Raw genomic sequence first — 17244 nt, 5'->3', positions numbered from 1 at the left:
CAGCATTTCCACATCAGAGTATTGTTCCCTCTGAAATATCAAGCATGAAACGATGTTATCAGAAGTACATGTGACAACATTTCAGTATGAACAGAGGATGAGTTTTTTCTATTTGGGGCCAAGATGTTACTGACCTTCCTTTCTCCCAGAAGGCTTCATAACCACAGCCCCCAGCCCCCTCCAGGATCCCCCAATTTAGGGGTTTCATTCATAGATTCCCACCCCGAAAGGTGAAGGCAGCCGGATTAATTTGGTCATACTGTTTTAGCGTATCTTTCTTCTTCCAGGCTGGCCAGGAATGAACTAAACTGCCCAAGAAAGCCAATTCTGCTTCTAGAAAAGCCAACTCTCTTACTAATCATTCTAGTGACTCTTAAACCTTTCCCAAAGTCAGGATACCAGAGAGCAAAGCCCACTAGTCAGTCAGTCAATAATCATGTATTAAGCACCCACTATGGGCCAGGCAGAGCAGCTAGGTGGTACAGTGGATAGAGTGCTTAGGCCTAGAGTCAGGAAGACCTGAGTTCAAATCTGGCCTCAGATACTTACTAGCTGTGTGACCCAGGGGAAGTCACTTTACCCTGTTTGCCTCAGTTCCCTCATCTGTCAAATGAGCTGGAAAAGGAAATGGCAAACCACTCCAGTATCTTTGCCAAGAAAACCCCGAATGGGGTCACAAAGAGTCAGACCTGACTAAAACAACAAAATGTGCCAGGCACTGTGCTAAGCACCATGATATAAAAAGAAGCAAAAGACAGTCCCTGCCTTCAGGGAGCTTACACTTTAACGGGGAAGACAACAAATAAACAAATACTATATACACGCGCGCGCGCACACACACTATAAAGTGGAGATAATGAAGAGGCGCAAGGCACCAGAATTAAGAAAGATCCAGAAAGGCTTCCTGGAGAAGGTGGGATTTTGTCTGAGACTTGAAAGAAACCAAGGAAGGAGATGGAGATAAGGAGAGAGAGCCTTCCAGCTGTGGAAATGCCTCAAGCCGAGCTGAGAGATGGATGGAGTGTCTTGTCCGGGAACAGCCAGGAAGCTGGTGTCATGGGATTGAAGAATGTGTGTGGGTAAGTATATAAGACAACTGGAAAGGCACTAGATTTGGAAAGGGAGAGCCTGGATTCATAACCCAAACTTCTGCCTACAACCTGTGGGACTTTGATCTGTAAAACGAGGAAGTTGGACCATAGCAGGGAGTCTTCACATTATGTGTTTGTTCTGGACCTGTTGGGCAGCCTGGGCAAGCCTTTAGACCCCTTCTCAGAATCATGCCTTTAAATGCATAAAATGAAATACACAGTGTTACAAAGGAAGCCAATTATATTGAGATAAAAGCTATCAAAGTATTTTTCTTTTCTTTCCTTTTTTTTTTCTTTTTTTGGTGAGGCAATAGGGGTTAAGTGACTTGCCCAGGGTCACACAGCTATCAAAATATTTTTCAAACCAAGTTTGCAGACCCCAGGGCTGTAGAGAACCCCTGCACAAGCTGGTCTCTGAGTTCCACCCAGAGGGGGCAGGATACAACAGATTTGATGCTGGAGGACCTAGGTTTTTTTATCTTTTTTTTTTTAGGCAATTGGGGTTAAGTGACTTGCCCAGGGTCACACAGCTAGTTAGTGACAAGTGTTTGGTCTGAGGCTGGATTTGAAAGGTTTGAAGAGCAACTTTATCATTTACAACCTGTGTGACCTCAAGCGAGTCAAAAGCTAGAAAGCCCAGGAGGGTGCCCATTTCCTCATCTGTAAATAAAGGAGTTTGGACAGATTCCTTTGAAGTTCTCCCTTCCACTCCCTTTCTGTGATTCTCAATCGATGATTCTCTGGCTCTAAATCTAGGACTCCACGATCCCTCCTTCCAGGCTGGACTGGGGAAGACACAACTGTCCGAGAAAGGCAGGTCTGATTCTAGATCACCAATAAGCATTTCTTAAGCACCCATCTGATTCTAGATCACCAATAAGCATTTATTAAGCGCCTATTACACATCAGGCATAGAGAGAAGGTGCTGAGGACGCTCAGAAAGGCAAAAGCCCCGTTCTCTGCCCTCCAGGAGCTCACGGTCTAGAAACGGGGTCAACACTATGTAAATGGCCGGGAAAATGCTAACAGTTTGGGGGCCGGAGGGGCATTGGGAAAGGCCTCTTGCAGAAGTGGGAATTTACTGAGTCCTGAAGGAAGCCAGGGAAGTCAGGAAGCAGAAACAAGGAGGGAAAGCATTCCAGGTATTGGGAAAGGCACAGAGATGGAAGATGAAAAGTCCTATCGGGGGAACCACCGAGAAGGCCTTTGTCGCCAGACTGCAGAATACACGGAGGAGAACAAGGTCTAAGAAGAGCAGATGGGGCAAGGCAGGCCGAGAAGGGCTTTAAAAGCCAAACAGAGGACTTTATATCGAGCCCGGAGGTAATCAGGAGTCACTGGCGCTAGCTCATTCAAGATGGTTAGACCTACGCTTTAGGAAAATCACTTTGGCAAATGAATGGAAGATGGGTTGGAGTGGGGAGACACGTGAGGCAGGAAGATGAGCATTAAACTGTTGCAATAGTCTAGGCATGAGGTAATGCAGGCCTGCACCAGGGTGTGGCTATATAAGGGGAGAGAAGGGGACATAGACGAGTTATTGGGAGGTCGACCGGCTGAGCTGTGGCAACAGATTGGACATGTGGGGTGAGTGCGGGCAAGGAGGCAAGGCTCACACCTAGGTGTGATCGCACCAGGGTGATTAGTAGGATGGTGAAGTCTGGAAAAGGAAAAGATTTGGGGAAATAATAGATAATGAGTTTTGTTTTGAATACGTGGAGTTTGAGATGCCCATGGGACATTCAGTTCAGGATGTCCAACGGACTGTTAGTAATGTGAAACTGAAGGTCAGGAGAGAGGTTAGGGCTGAAAAAATAGAGCTGACATTCATCTGCTGAGAGATACTAATTATCCCAAGAGAGCTGATTAGATCACAGAGAGTCAAGGACTGAATTTATTGAGGAAGGAAGGAGAGGGATTGGGGGGTCGGCAGATAACGGCAACCCAAATCTTCACTGGGTGACAAATGCATATAGAACGAGCCTCCGTGGAGGAGAGGTTCCCAAGTAAACCGAATAAGGAGAACCTGGAAGTGTCCGTGGGAAGCATTGTCCCATCACCCCGCCATGCTCGATGAGGTGACGAGTCCCGTACAGCCCAGACTGGAAAGAATAGCTGAGAATGCTGGGTCATCAGGAGAAAGCCAGGTGACAAATACCATGCCCGCTCTTGGGAACATACTCTGATGACTCACTGTTCGGATATCTCTGCGGAATGAACACGGAGTCTAAAGGCAGAGGGATGGGGAACTCGCTGTGTGTGGAACCTCAGGAAGTCCCTTCTCTCTAAGCCTCAGTTTCCTCATCTGTAAAATGCTGATCTAAGACGCTGTCAGCTCTTAATCCCATAAATTCTCACTAAAGTGTAGCCACTCCTGAGAGGTCTGTATGAGGGCTTTGTTCTGAACCTTTGTTCTGGCCTGCTTCCTTCCTCTTTCTAGGAAAAAGATTCCAGCCCTGAAGAAAGCAGGGCTTGTGTACGACAATGTCACTTGATACCTACTAAGGACAGGGCAGCATTGCATCTGGGATGTCATTGGTAGAAGCAACTGTCTGGTGTAGAGGCTCCCTCCACCACATCAGGTGGGCAGCCGCCCTGCCACGTCTAGCCTTAGAGATGTGCCCGGAGAGTGAGAGAGGATCGAACTTTGTCCCCAGGGTCACACAGTCAGGGGTAGGACCTGAAGCAGGTCTTTCTGGTGTCAAGGCTGGCATTGTCTCAGGCTGTCCCCATGCCTGGAATGCCCTCCTTCCTCATCTCCACCTCCTGGTCTCCCCAGCATTCTTTTTAAGTCCCACCTAAAACCTCACCTTCTACAGGAAGCCTTCCCAACACCTCCTCATTCTAGTGTCTTCTCTCTGTTAATTATTTCCTATTTATTCCATCTGTGGCTTCTTTTCGGGTTGTTTCCCCCATTAGATTAGAAGCTCCCTGACTGCAGGGACTGTCCTTTGCCTCTTTTTAAATCTCCAGTGCTTAGCACAGTGCCTAGCACACAGTAAGTGCTTAATAAATATTTACCAACTGAGTATACAGGGTGTTCCAAAAACCTTCGTGCACTGAGACTGTTGGAATGCCAAGCGTAAGCGCAAGACATCATGGAGTTATGGCTAGAACGCTGTCCTTGGGGTCAGGAACACCTGGGATCAAATATCACCTCAGGCATGGACTAGTTGTGCGACTCTGGGCAAGTCACTTTAACCCTACTGTGCCTCAGTTTCCTCATCTGTACAATGAGGAATGTGGAGTCAGTGGTTTCTAGGGTCCCTTCCAGTTCTAAATCTGTGATCCTAGGAAACATGGACTACTGGCATTAGTCCTCCAATGGCAGAGCTAAGAAATGAGAGGCTGTGATGTGTTCGAGGTCACACAGCCAATAAGGGCCAGAACTAGATTTGAACTTGGGTCCTCTGACCTCACCACGGAGGGATGAGAACAGTAGTTCTCGCGCTGCGGTCCTTTTTAGACTGTGCCTCCTCTTGTAACAAAGAAAAACAATGAATCAAAAACCGGTCTACATAGTGATCTTGTCTGACAGTGTATGCAACATTCCACACTTGTAGGCCCCCACTCTGTCTCTCTGGAATGGGATGGAGGTGGGGAAGGACAGAAATCCCCTTTCCCCCTTGATGGGGTGAGGCAACGTTGGAAGAGACGCCACAAGGGCAGTTCCCCTGCTTACAAACCAGCGAGGAGTCCGTGTCCCTGACCCTGTCGTCAGTCATCTTTAGAGCAACCTGAGTCACTTGAGGCAGTTAGGAGCCCCCAGGGTCATCTCAGCACAGTGCCTGAGCACGTGTCCAACGGCAGGGAGGGAGCACAGCCCAGCCATGTGCCATGTGCCCTCATCCCCCCTCCTACTCAGGCAACCCCAACTTCCACTAATGACTCCCTCCCACACGCCACCTCTCTGGCCTTCAAATGGGTTGGACTAGACGTTCCCCAAAAGTCCTTTCCAATATATCAACAAGCATTTGTCATGCACTTACTGCATACCAGGGTCTGGGCTAAGCGCTAAGCATGCAAAGAAAAAGCAAAAAAAAAAAAAAGAAAGGAAAAAAGAAAGAAAAAGAAAAGAGTCTCAGCACTAAAGAATCTTACATTCGAATGATGGAGACATTTACATAGCTAGGTATACCTACTAAGCAGAAATAACATTGTCATTTCTATATCTTTGCACAAAGGAGATGCTCTTGTGCCATGAGAAGCAGACTTTCTGAAATATTCATATTATAAAAAGCATTACTGAAAATAATACTTTATAATGTTAATATTTAGGGATATTTCATTATTATCTCTCTGGATAGAGGGATAGATTTTAGTAATGTTTTAATAAAATTAATAATAAGTCTTAATATTATAAGTATTTACAATATTTGTTAATACTAATCAAGCTATTAATTATAATATTTAGTAACATTTATATTAATAATCTTTATCAGTATTTCAGTAAGGGCAGCTAGGTGGCTCAGTGAATAAAGTGTTGGGCCTGGAGTTAGGAAGACTGATCTTCCTGACTTCAAATCCAGCTTCAGACTCTTAATAGGTGTGTGACCCTGGGCAAGTCACTTCACCCCATTTGCCTCAGTTTCCTCATCTGTCAAATGAGCTGGAGAAGGAAAGGGCAAACCACTCCAGTATCTCTGCCAAGAAAACTCCTAATGGAGTCATGGAGAGTCAGACACGACTGAAAAAAAGACTGAACGAAAACAACAAATATGGGGAGACTCCCAGTCTATGATCCTCTGAATCCAAGGAAATAAAAGAAACATGGGAAGACGCGTATGGAAGAATGCAGACCAAAGAAAGCAGCATAGAGTGCTGTGTCCACAATGAGCACAATACGGGGAATGAAAATGATACTGAGAGAAAGCTAAAATCTATTTAATTGTAGCAACCAATCCTGATCTCACAGAACAGAGGTTGAAATGCATCTCTCATCTCAGCAGAGAAGTGGGGGACTACAGGTGTGGAATGTTGCATACACTGTCAGACAAGATCACACCGTAGGCTGGTCTTTGACTAATTGTCTTTCTTTGTTACAAGAGGAGGCACATGTCTAAAAAAGGAATGGAATTTTAAAAAAGGATTAAAAAAAGAAAAAACAAATTAATATCAGGAGAAAGGAGGGAGAGGAGAAAGGAACAGCCGACAAAATCAGGCCCCCAGCTGATATGACCAAAAGCACATCTCCCCTTTGGAAATGAAGACATTTGGCAAAAATGAATATCTGGCAGAAACGCTGTGAGCCAGGATTTTCGGGGCGGTTCAAAGGACTCTGTCCCCAGAGTCCCAAAGCTTTGTTGTTCAGTCATTTCAGTGGTGTCCCACTCTTCACGGTCCCATTTGGGGTTTTCTTGGCAAAGATACTGGAGTGGTTTGCCATTTCCTCCTCCTGCTCGCTCGACAGATGAGGAAACTGAGGCAAACGGGGTGAAGTGACTTGCCCAGGGTCACACAGCTGGTAAATGTCTGAGGCTGCATTTGAACTCAGGAACACGAGTCTTGCAGACTCCAGGCGCGGCACTCTATCCATGCTAACTCTCGCTATCTGTGTGACCTTGAGCGAGTCCCCTCCCCTCTGTGGTCTCAGTTTCTCACTCTCTAAAATGAGGGGCGGGGCTGCTTCGGAAAGCAGGCTCCCTGCAGGACAGCTTATGCTGGTAAATGCCACCTGGTGGAAGGTGTTCGGGAAGCTCTGGGCCCTGTTTGCTTTGGAACCGGGAGACGGAATTTCCTGTTTGGAGAAAAACACCCAACAGAGCAGAGTCCAGGAAGCGCTTTCGGAGGGGGTGGTTCCTTTGGGCCAGGGGTCCTTGCTTCAGAACATGTGGGCGTTTCTCCTTGCCCAGATTCCCACGAGCATCCAGGTGCTCGTTAACTGGAGGAAGAACATGGGACTGCCCTCATGCACAAAACCGGCGTCCCCCCTCGCCTGGGGTAATGGCCAGAGAGCCAGCCTGGGAGCCAGAAAGTCCTGGGTTGGAGGCTCACTTCTGTGTGACCCTGGGCAAGTAACTTAACCTCTCGGTATTCTGGACAACTCTAAGGCGAGGGTTGGAGAAACGGTGTCCACTTGTGCTGGGAGAAGACATTTTCTCATCCACAGTTGTTCCCCTTACCAATGAAATCACAGGTCCAGCTAATCCTAATCTTTCACTGTCTGTCTGTTTAATCGATCACCTGTCACAGTCCAGAAGAAAAAAAAAACCTCACAAACTGGTTTTTCTAACTTCGTCTTTCTCGTTCATCAGCCTTTCTGTTCTCTCCCTCCTATCAAGTCCCCCCTCCTTTCTGTCCTACCTACCCCTTCTCTAGCAAACAGTGAATTCTCATCCTAGAAGCTGGGGTCTTTCGATTTATCCTAGGCCTTCTCTGGAACCCCACCCATAGTCACTTTCCTGGCTGCCTGGTATCTTCCTGCCTGTATCCCTGGAAATTGGTGGAAATGACAAAAGATTGACTAGTCACTAATGCTGGAGGGGCTGTGGAAAGACAGGGACGCTAATACACTAGGGATAGAGCAGCGAATTGAGCAAATCACGCAGGAAAGCAATTTGTAGTTAGGTTAAGAAACAATTAAAATGTCAGTGCCCCTTGACCCCAGATCCCACTGCCAGAATTACACTTAGGGGAAGTCAGTGATAAAATGAAAGATCCCAAAACACCAAAATATTTAAAGCAGCACTTTTTGTAGCAGCCAAGACCCAGGAATAAAGTCAACGCCCTTTGACTGGGGAATGACTAAACATTGTGGTACATGGTAGTTTCGAAAGAGACCTTGGGAAAGTCCCAACTGGTAGGAATTGTTTCCTGACAGGTAGACCTGCCCTGCCACCTCCCCAATCCTAGTTTGCTATTTCAAACCTAAATCAAGACTAAATTTGTCTCACTGCACCTTTCAGCCAGTGTTTCTGCCCTCCAAGGCCGAGCAGACTGAGGCCAAGCCCTTTCGATACAGGGCACGGATCATGACCCTCCCCGAGTTAAACATCCCCAGGTCCAAGGGAGAGCTCTTTGTACCTGAAGGCAGCTCCCAGGGCCCTCTGGAAGCCCTTAATCCTCTTCCTCAGACAACCTTCATGAGGCATTGTTTCAGGTTTTCGCCTCTGGGCACCTCTTTGGAGGAACCTCCCCTCACCCCTCAGTCCTTGAGTGGAGGGTCTAACCTTAACCTCTGTCCCCATTCCACCTGGGGCGGGTCATAGTAGGAGGTTCAGGCAGCACCTCCCTGGAAGGCCAAGCTTCCACAGGGTCAGCCGGTGGGAAAAGAGTCAAATGAAATAATATCTGTAAATCGCCTAGTATATAATAGGTGCTATATAAATGCTTATACCTCTCCCTAAAAGCAGGACTTCCAGGTCAAAGAAAATCACAGGTAGCATGTCTCCTAGTATCTATCACTAAAGTCCTATTCCATCCTTGACATCCTTCTGAAAATATGGTAATTCTAAAGATTTGATCCAATCGGGGAAGGACAATGGTTAGGGCTGTAATCAAAATGGAAATTTTTATTATAGTTAATATCATTAGTGATTTTATAACAGAATAATAATAATAGAATAGAATAATCAGGGAATGCCATTTATTAAGCACCTATTGTATACCGAGCACAAGGAATACAAAATTTAAAAAAAGAAAGATGATCCTGCCATTGGGCTAGAAAACTCAGCTCAATCTGTTGCCCCAGAGTGAGTCAGAACTGTAACTAGCATGGGACCTATGGGGCCTTGCCTCAGGGTACAAATATTTGGAATGACATGCTTCCTTCCCACAGTAACCACCCTCCCCACAGCTCACCTAGTGGCCAGCTCATACTCCAGTGTGTCCCCAGGGTCCCATCTCTGTGGAATCTATCTTCCAAGGCCCAACCTTTCCCCTGGACCCTCTGTGAGACAGGCTACCCAATCGCTGGCCATAACTCCACTAATGGTGGTAAGACTGTGCTTCATGCTGTTACAGGCATGCACACACATGCACAATCATTTCTGGTTATGGCTCTGGTGGGAGTCACCAGATAATAAACTACAGTCATGGAATTGGCAAGGACTTAAAGATCCCATGGCTTCTGACACAAGGCCCCTACCTTCAGGCAGGTAAATGACTGAATCACCTAGACGTTTGTCTTGAATTTTAAAAGATTCCCTAACCTCCCAGGACAAACCATCTATTCAAGCACTTTACCAGGTTGAAGGTGCTTTACCTTTACTGTTTTAGTAGATCCTTCTGAGGATTTGTGCTCCAGGAAACACATGCCATAGATCATCCCGCGTGAAAAAGAAACAGCATCTCCAGCAATTAGGGAAATGCAAATTAAAACAGTTTGGGAAACCATCTTGCACCTGAACCATCAAGCAACCAATGTAAATCAAAATGAGAAAACGCCGAGTAGGAAAGACCAGGCAGACAGAGTTCCGTTTCTATATTACCGGTGGCATTTGTGGTATCTTTCCAGAGCACAATCTGGTAATAGGGAACAGGAGCTACGAAGACACTTGTACCTTTGGACCCAATAATTTCCTTTGGAAGATGATAACCCTTGAAATTTCTCCAAAGAAATGACAAGTGTATGAATGTGTCAATCATTGGAAAAGATGGATATGATGCCACATCAAGTAAAATACGCCTCAAAAAGGCTCTGAATTTGGAGCCAGAAGATCTGGTTTCAAATGCTACCTCTGCCACTTTCCACCTGCATGACCTTGGGTTGACCCTCTCTGGGACTCAGTTTCCTCAATTGTAAAATGAGAGGGGTGAGGTCTGATGACCTTCCAGGTCCCGTCTGCAATACCATGATCCCTTCTAAACTAAAGTAGAATTGTGAGTTTGTTCATTGGAGTGACAGAGTTCAATGTTTGTTGGGCTTTTTTAAAAAATATTTGAAAATTGATAATAATAATAGTAGTAGTAGCTACATAGAGAGTTTTAAGGTTTGCAAAATGCCTTGATACAGTAGCTTATTAGACTCTCACAACAAGCCTATGAAATAGGTACTATTATTATTATGCCTCATTTTACAGAGAAGGAAACTAAGCCTGGGATGGGTCAAATGACTGGCCCCCGGGGTCAGACAGCTAATATGTCTGAGGCTGCACTAGACTTCGGGTCTTCCTGACTCCAAATCCAGTGCCCCAGCTTCAAATGTTGCCTAGCTACCTCTTTTTTTTAAGTTGGTTTTTTATGCTCATGCTTTTCATTTAAGCCCATTTCTTCTTATTCAGACATAGAATCAGAAAATGCCAAAGCTCTCAGAACATCCCGTGTGGAATGTCAGTACCAGAATCTGGGACCTTAGAGGCCGTCTCATCTCTCCTCTTCATTTTACAAAGGAAGAAACGGAGGCCTGGAGAAGGGAAACGGTCACGTAACTAGTAACTAGGGGAGTCAAAATGGTAACCCAGGTCTTCTGGCTGCCCGTACTAGCTATGCCATCATGCCACGCCCGCACTTCCCTCAACATAAAGACCATTGTCATTCTTATACACACTGTCCATATCCTTGAAGATGCTGGCAAATCATCCTTCCCTTTCCCTTATCCAGGCTACACATTCCTCTAACCTTTCCACAAAGGCCCCTGTTTTCCAAGGGATTCCCTAATCATTTGGACTCCCTGGACCCACTCCTATTTCCTTGACAATTAAGAACTTAATTACATTCCTCTTATGATAAGGGAATGAGGAAAGCATTCCAGCATCCCTCTGCCCTTTGACTCCTGGAGACCCTTTGCATGCCCTTTGAGGCCAGGCACAAACAAAGCTGGTGGGCAGGAGTTGGTAGAAGAGATAAAGAAAGAGGAAGGAGGAGTTTTCTGGCGGGGCAGCCAGGAAGAAGCAGAAGGAGCAGCTACTGTTGGGTGGGTGGCTGAGTCTGAGGGAGCCTCAGGGATGCCCTGAAGAGCAGTAAGACCAAGAGAGAAGGGAGACTGACCCTGAAAGCCCAGCCCCAACACCTGGCTCGAGACAACAGTGAATTAAGCAGACGTTTGACTAATTGGTGCCATCAGAATAGGAATCATGACTAAACCCTGGGCCATTGTTCTGTCCTGTCTGACTCTCCTGACCCTATTTGGGGTTTTCTTGGCAGAGATATCAGAGTGGTTTGCCATTTTCCTTCTCCAGCTCATTTGACGGATAAGGAAACTGAGGCAAACAGGGTGAAGTGGCTTGCCCAGGGGTCACACAACTAGTAAGTGTCTGAGGCTGGATTTGAACTCAGGAAGATGAGTCTTCTTGACTCAGGCTCAGTTTCTAGCCACTGCTCCATCTAGCTGCCCCCCAAAAACCCTGGGTAGGGAGGAAGAAAGTGGCATTCACCAAAATGGGCATACATAACTACTCCTTTGCTAACAGAACTCACATGAGTCACTTTTCTGTTCTTTGCATGCCTTTGAATCAGCCTGTTCGATGTTGAAATGTTTATTTTTAGCCTGATGCTTGCAGGGGAACTGATGACTCCCTCGTTGAGAGCTAGAAATGAGCCACATTCACATGTCCATTCACAAGGTTTCCCTCGGTGATAGAGATTATGATTGGAAAGGGGGCCCCCAAACTGAGCCTGGCCAGTGTGAGCCCAACACTACAAAGCTTCTGATAACACCTAAGCCCTGCCCTGATGCTTCCTCATGGAGTGGAGGGGCACTGGGATCTCAAGGCTGGGCCAGGGGAGCATGGTCTGTGGTTGGGCCACCCAACATGACCAGGCTTCCAGGATGGTGTTGTGTCTCCCATTAGAGTGGGAGCTCCTTGAAGGCAGGGAACCTGTTTTTGCCTTTCTCTTCGTCCCCAACTCTCAGCACAATGTCAGGTACACAATAAGCACTTAAATGATGCTTGTTGGTTGTTGACTGTTGACTGATTGACCATAGAAGTTCATGGCTGGACAGCAGCTCATGAAACCATCTACTAAGGCCCACTGGGGAAGAGGGGATTGACATCTGGGGAGCTTTTCTCCCATTGCTATAGCTCCTTAAGGGTCACCCAGTGCTTTTCCTTCCAACAACCCTGTGAACTAGGGAATGAAGGCATTATTGTTCCCATGTTACAGATGTAGAAGCTGAGATTCAGAGGTGCGGAGATGTGCTCAGATCCCAAAGGGACAGAGCTAGGATGTAGGCTGATGCTTACCAGCCCCACATATTGCAAGTGTTTAACAAGTGACTTATTGATGATTGATGATGTTGAAAGACAAAATCAGAGAGACTTTGAAAGGTCCCAGAATCCAGAGAGGGGAAGAATGCAGACCCTCAAGGAGGAGGAAGCCCCACCTCATTCCTTGGATTCTCCACCAAGAGGAGGGTCCCCTTCCATCTGCAACTAGCTTTGTTGGGGGAAGGCGCCCCCCCCCCAAGACTTCTCACTGAGGCATGGTTCACTGAGAGTGAAGCCTTCCAGTTGGCTTTATGACTTGAGGGGTGATTGAGAAAAAGAGAAAGCAGTTCTAGGGGTGGTATCCAGAGGCTGGGCCTCTTGGGACTCCCACAGCTTTCTTCTCTTTCTGGGGGCCCACCACATCTAAGGGAATGTTCTTTGGTTCTGCCTGGAAGGCCCTATATTGAAAGAAAAATGGTGCCCAGATCTCCAAGCTCTGGATCTCACTCCACCAAATGACTTCTTGTATTCATTTTGTTCATATTTTGAATACTTACATGTGTACATGTCACATCCCCTATAGAATATGAGCTCCTCAGTGCCTTGCATCATGCCTGGAAAGAGAAGAAATAAGCATTTATTATGTACCTACTATGTACCAGACACCATGCTAAGCATATTTCCAAATATTACCTCACAACAATCTTGGTAAGTAGGTGCCATTATTACTCATTTTAAGGCAGAGGAAACTGAGGCAGGCAGAGGTTTTTTTAATGACTTGCCTGGGGTCAAATGACTAGTAAATATTTGAGCTCAGGTCTCCTGATTCCAGTCACCACCGGGCCACCTCGCTGCCCCTACCTGGGACCCCGGGCACAAAGGAGGCACATTAATGAATCTTGTTGAATGAATGATAACTAAACAAACAATGAATAAATGAGTTCCAGTTCCTAGAATTCAGGACCTAGAGTTGGCGCGACCCTTGGGGGTCATCTAGTCTAACCCTTTCTTTTGACACATCAGGAAACTGAGGCCTAGAGAGTTGTCCAAGGATGCATAGCTGGTCAAGAACGGCGCCAGGTTCAAACTCAGGCGGTGTCTTGTTTGTTTTTGTTTTGTATTTTTTTTTTCAAGTTAAATGTAACAGCTGATGCCCCAAACAACCAGTCTTGGCACCACAGGAAAACATCAGGAAATGCGCCTCCTTCCCTTCCTTGGACGGGGTGGGAGGAGAATGGCTGCAGAATGTTGCACATGTTGACAGGTATGGTCACTGTGTGGGTTGGGTTTGCCTAACTGCTTTTCTTTGTTACAAGATAAGACTCATTGGGCATGTCCAAAAATGTCGGTGATGTCAAAAGAAAAAGTATCAGAAGTTAAGAAAAATCAGAGGCAGAGGCTCCCCTCTCAGAAAGAAGGTGCTACATACTAAATGAGGCTTCGTGTGTTCTCTCTCCACCACTGACAATTGCCGCAGAAAAAGACTCTGACCCCACGAGGAACTGCTTAGTCATTTTAGACTTTTGGACAGCCAGGCCCACAACCCCCTCTCACCCCCTCTCGGGTGACTCCAGGCTCAAAGTAGGCGGAGTAAATTCCCAGGATGCCAGGCCAGAGCAGGTCTGATTCCCATCCTGCCTATGAGTATGTGAAGGCCAACCTCCCTCCACCCAATTGCTCCCCTCTCTCCCAATTAGCCACAGTACCTCCAATCCTTCTGGCAAACATCTGGTGGCTGAGCCATCAACGCCTGTCCTAGACCTTGGCAGCTCGCCACCAGGGCGTAGTCCCCCGGAGGAAACTTGGGCTGCACCGGGGACCACGTGGTCCTTTCTGCCTGCCTGCCTGCACTGACTAGGCCTCTCTTTGCTCTGGGTGGTGTTCCTGGTCTCCTTCAACTCTACTGTCAGCTTTCTAAGGACAGGAATCATGGCATCTCAGATCTAGGGCCCTGCGGGGGAGGTCTCAGAGGACAGCTAGTCCTAGCCCTCATACAGCTGAAGAAACTGCAGCCCAGGGAATCTAGGGAGACCACGCGTCAGCGGTGGAATTGGAACCCCTGCCTCTCTCCCAAACTTTAACTCAGATGCTTTGGCAGGGCTCCTGCTTTATTTACTGACTGTTATATCTTCCAGCACAAGGCTGGACCCCTTCCACTTACAAATAATAATGACAGCTGGCATTTATACATCACTTTGAAGTTGGCAGAGTGCTTTACAAATATGATGTCATTCAATCCTCACAACAACCCCGAGGGGTAGGTGTTATTAGTACCCCCATGTTACAGTTGAGGAAACCGAGGCAGATCGAGGTTCCTGGTTCCCAGACTAGCTCTCCACACTCTTCAGTTTGACCATTCTTGGCAATATCCTAATAAACAAGTGACTTTTAACAATTAAGAGGCAGCTGGGTGACCCAATGGAGAGAGTTGCTGGGCCTAGCGTTCAGAAGACTTGAGGTCAAATCTGGCTTCAGACACTTACTAACTGTGTGACCCTAGGCAAGTCACAACTTCTGTCTGCCTCGGTTTCCTCAACTGTAAAAGTGGAATCATAATAACACCCACCTCATAGAGTTGTTGTAAGGATCAAATGACGTAATGTTTGTAAAGTACTTAGCACAATGCCTGGCTTATAGTAGGTGCTTAATAAATATTTGTCTCCTTCCTTCTGTCAGAAGTAAGTACATTATTATGAAGTTTTTCCTTCTATGGAGCCAAACTTCCTAAAACCCAGAAGTACCGAAAAGTCAGCAGGCTGCCTTGGAGTCCTCCCTGGAGGTCTTTCTGCAGAAGAAAACACAGGAGGGTTTTTGGGCTCAGAGGCAGCAGAGCTTCCAGATAGATACCAGGAGGGAAAGGCACCAAAGCCTGATCCGACCAATCTGGGAAATTGTTGGAAGTCTTTCAAAGTAGCAAAGTGCAAGGGGTCTCACTTTAGGAAGGAAGGACTTGTTGAGGGTGGAGAGTGTAGGTCCAGAGAGAGGCGATCAGAATATAAGGGGAGGAGAGAGCATGCATATTCATCATCATCATTTACATAACCCTTCAAAGTATGCAAAACACTTTATGAATCTTCCCTAACTACTCCTCACAACAGCCCTGGGAGCTATTATGATCCCTATTATATAGATGAGGAAACTGAGACAAACAGGGTGAAGTGACTTGCCCAGGGTCACACAGCTAGTAAGTGTCTGAGGTAGGATTTGAACTCAGGTCTTCCTGATTGCAGGTGTAGCACTCTATCCATCATTTGGTTGAAGGATCAGGGTACATTTAAGCTCAAGCAGAGGACACTTAGGGAGAACAGAATCTGTGTGTTCATAGAGCTGTTATATAGAGGAGAGGTTAGTCTAGTCTATTTGGCCCCAGAAGACAGAACCAGGAGCAATGGGTGCATGTTGTAGAGGCCAACTGAAGCTTGAAGGGAGGGAGCATGTCTGTCCCTGGAGCGGATGGGTGCCCCTTCAAGTTAAAGCTGGCTACAACAGAGGAGACCCTGGTAATGCTTGTTTCAGCCTTCCTTCAGGTCTTCTACCTACATTCCAGCCAAACAAAACTGATAGGTGTTTCTAAAGTTAGGTCTGGTGTTTCCCACCTCCATGCATTTGCACACCAAGAATGCACTTCCCCCCACCCCCTTTTCAATTTTTCTGCATCCTTCTCATCTTTCCAGGTCCCATTCCCTGAGAGAATGGGTTGGTTCGTTTTTCATTTTTGTGTCCCCAGCACCTCATTCAGAGCCTTGCACAAAGAAGGCATTTGGTTAATGTTTGTTGAACTGAGTTGAATTAATTGAATTCTACCTCCCAATCTAGGGTTCTTCCCAATCAACCTAATCTCTCCTTCGTGTGCCTATCAGGGACAGATCATTGCCAACCAGTGACTTCATCTTCTTTTTCAACAGAGAAGGAGGCCACAAGTGGAGTTTACCTGGATGCTGGCGAAGCATTTGACCACGTCTTTCCAAGAAGATAAAGAGATAGCGGGGAGGGGTAAATGACTGGGCAGCAGGTACATTGAGACCTGGTTCAGTGATGCCTGCTCATCACTAATGGGTCAAGGCTGGAGTCAGCTCTTACCTCCCCCGCTCAGTTTTTAACAAGCAACTACAAATTGGGGCTGGATTTATTGCTTTAATTATCTGGATTTGAGAAAGTATTAACAATGCTGATTAAATGTACAAGTGGATCCTGCATATATTTTTGGTGTTGGTTTTGGAGAGCTGGTTGTTAAACATTTACCAGCACACCCTTTGGGCCACACCTTTGGATGACAGTACCCAAAAAGCTAGAACATCCCACTATATTGAACATACCAGAATTTAATCTGGCCAATCCAACTTACCTGTAGCAGAGAATCATGGCTAAAGAACTGGCCTCAGATTCCCAAAGACCTGGGTGTGAGTCTAACCCCCAATACCAACAGCTAAGTGACCCTGGCCAAGTCACTTCTCTTCTCAGTATCTCAAGTAAATGTCTCAGACTATAAATTTCTACACTGAGAGAGAGAGGCCCCTCATAACGCAACTCCCTATACCAATGAAATCACAGGTTGGGATAGGAAAAAACTGCCAACCGCTAGAGATACAAAGACAAAAATGAAACTGTCCCTCCCCTCAAGGTACTTACGTTTTACTGGAAGGGGCAAAGATATGACATAACAATAGCTGGCATTTATATAGCACTTTATATATATAGCTAAGGGAAATAGGGGTGTTTGTCCTGGAAAAAAGAAGATTGAAGTGGGGATAGGAGAGTTGTCCTCAAATATTTCAGGAGCTGTTGTGTAGAAAAGGAATTAGATTTTTTTCTTCTGTTTGACCACAGTGAGCAGACCAAGGGGCAATGGATAGATTTTGGGTCCAAGTAAGAAAAAAACTTTCTAATAATTAGAGCTGAGCAAAGGGCTACCTTGGGAGCTAGTGAGCTGCCCATCACTGGAAGTTTTCGAAAGAAAGCTGGAGAAGCACTTGTTGGAGATTCGATTGAGGAGAGCTGGGGTCAGTTATAGTTTGGATTCCAAGAACCAGTTGGCATTGTGATTGTGTGTGGGGGGGGTGTCAGTG

General features: G+C 46.4%; 1 long non-coding RNA gene across 1 annotated transcript; it reads left to right on the top strand.

The window, feature by feature from the left end:
* The first annotated feature begins 2640 nt into the window (after positions 1-2640).
* Positions 2641-16583, top strand: LOC114040665. The gene is made up of 3 exons (XR_003568812.1): positions 2641-2678; positions 13313-13442; positions 16084-16583. It is a non-coding gene; the product is annotated as an uncharacterized LOC114040665 (long non-coding RNA).
* The last annotated feature ends 661 nt before the right edge of the window (positions 16584-17244 follow it).

This window comes from Vombatus ursinus, unplaced genomic scaffold (assembly GCF_900497805.2).
Source record: "Vombatus ursinus unplaced genomic scaffold, bare-nosed wombat genome assembly UNPS02013931.1, whole genome shotgun sequence".
In the NCBI taxonomy this organism is placed as follows: domain Eukaryota; kingdom Metazoa; phylum Chordata; class Mammalia; order Diprotodontia; family Vombatidae; genus Vombatus; species Vombatus ursinus.
Note: the sequence above shows the minus strand (reverse complement) of the source record. Positions and strands in the feature narration are given on the sequence as shown.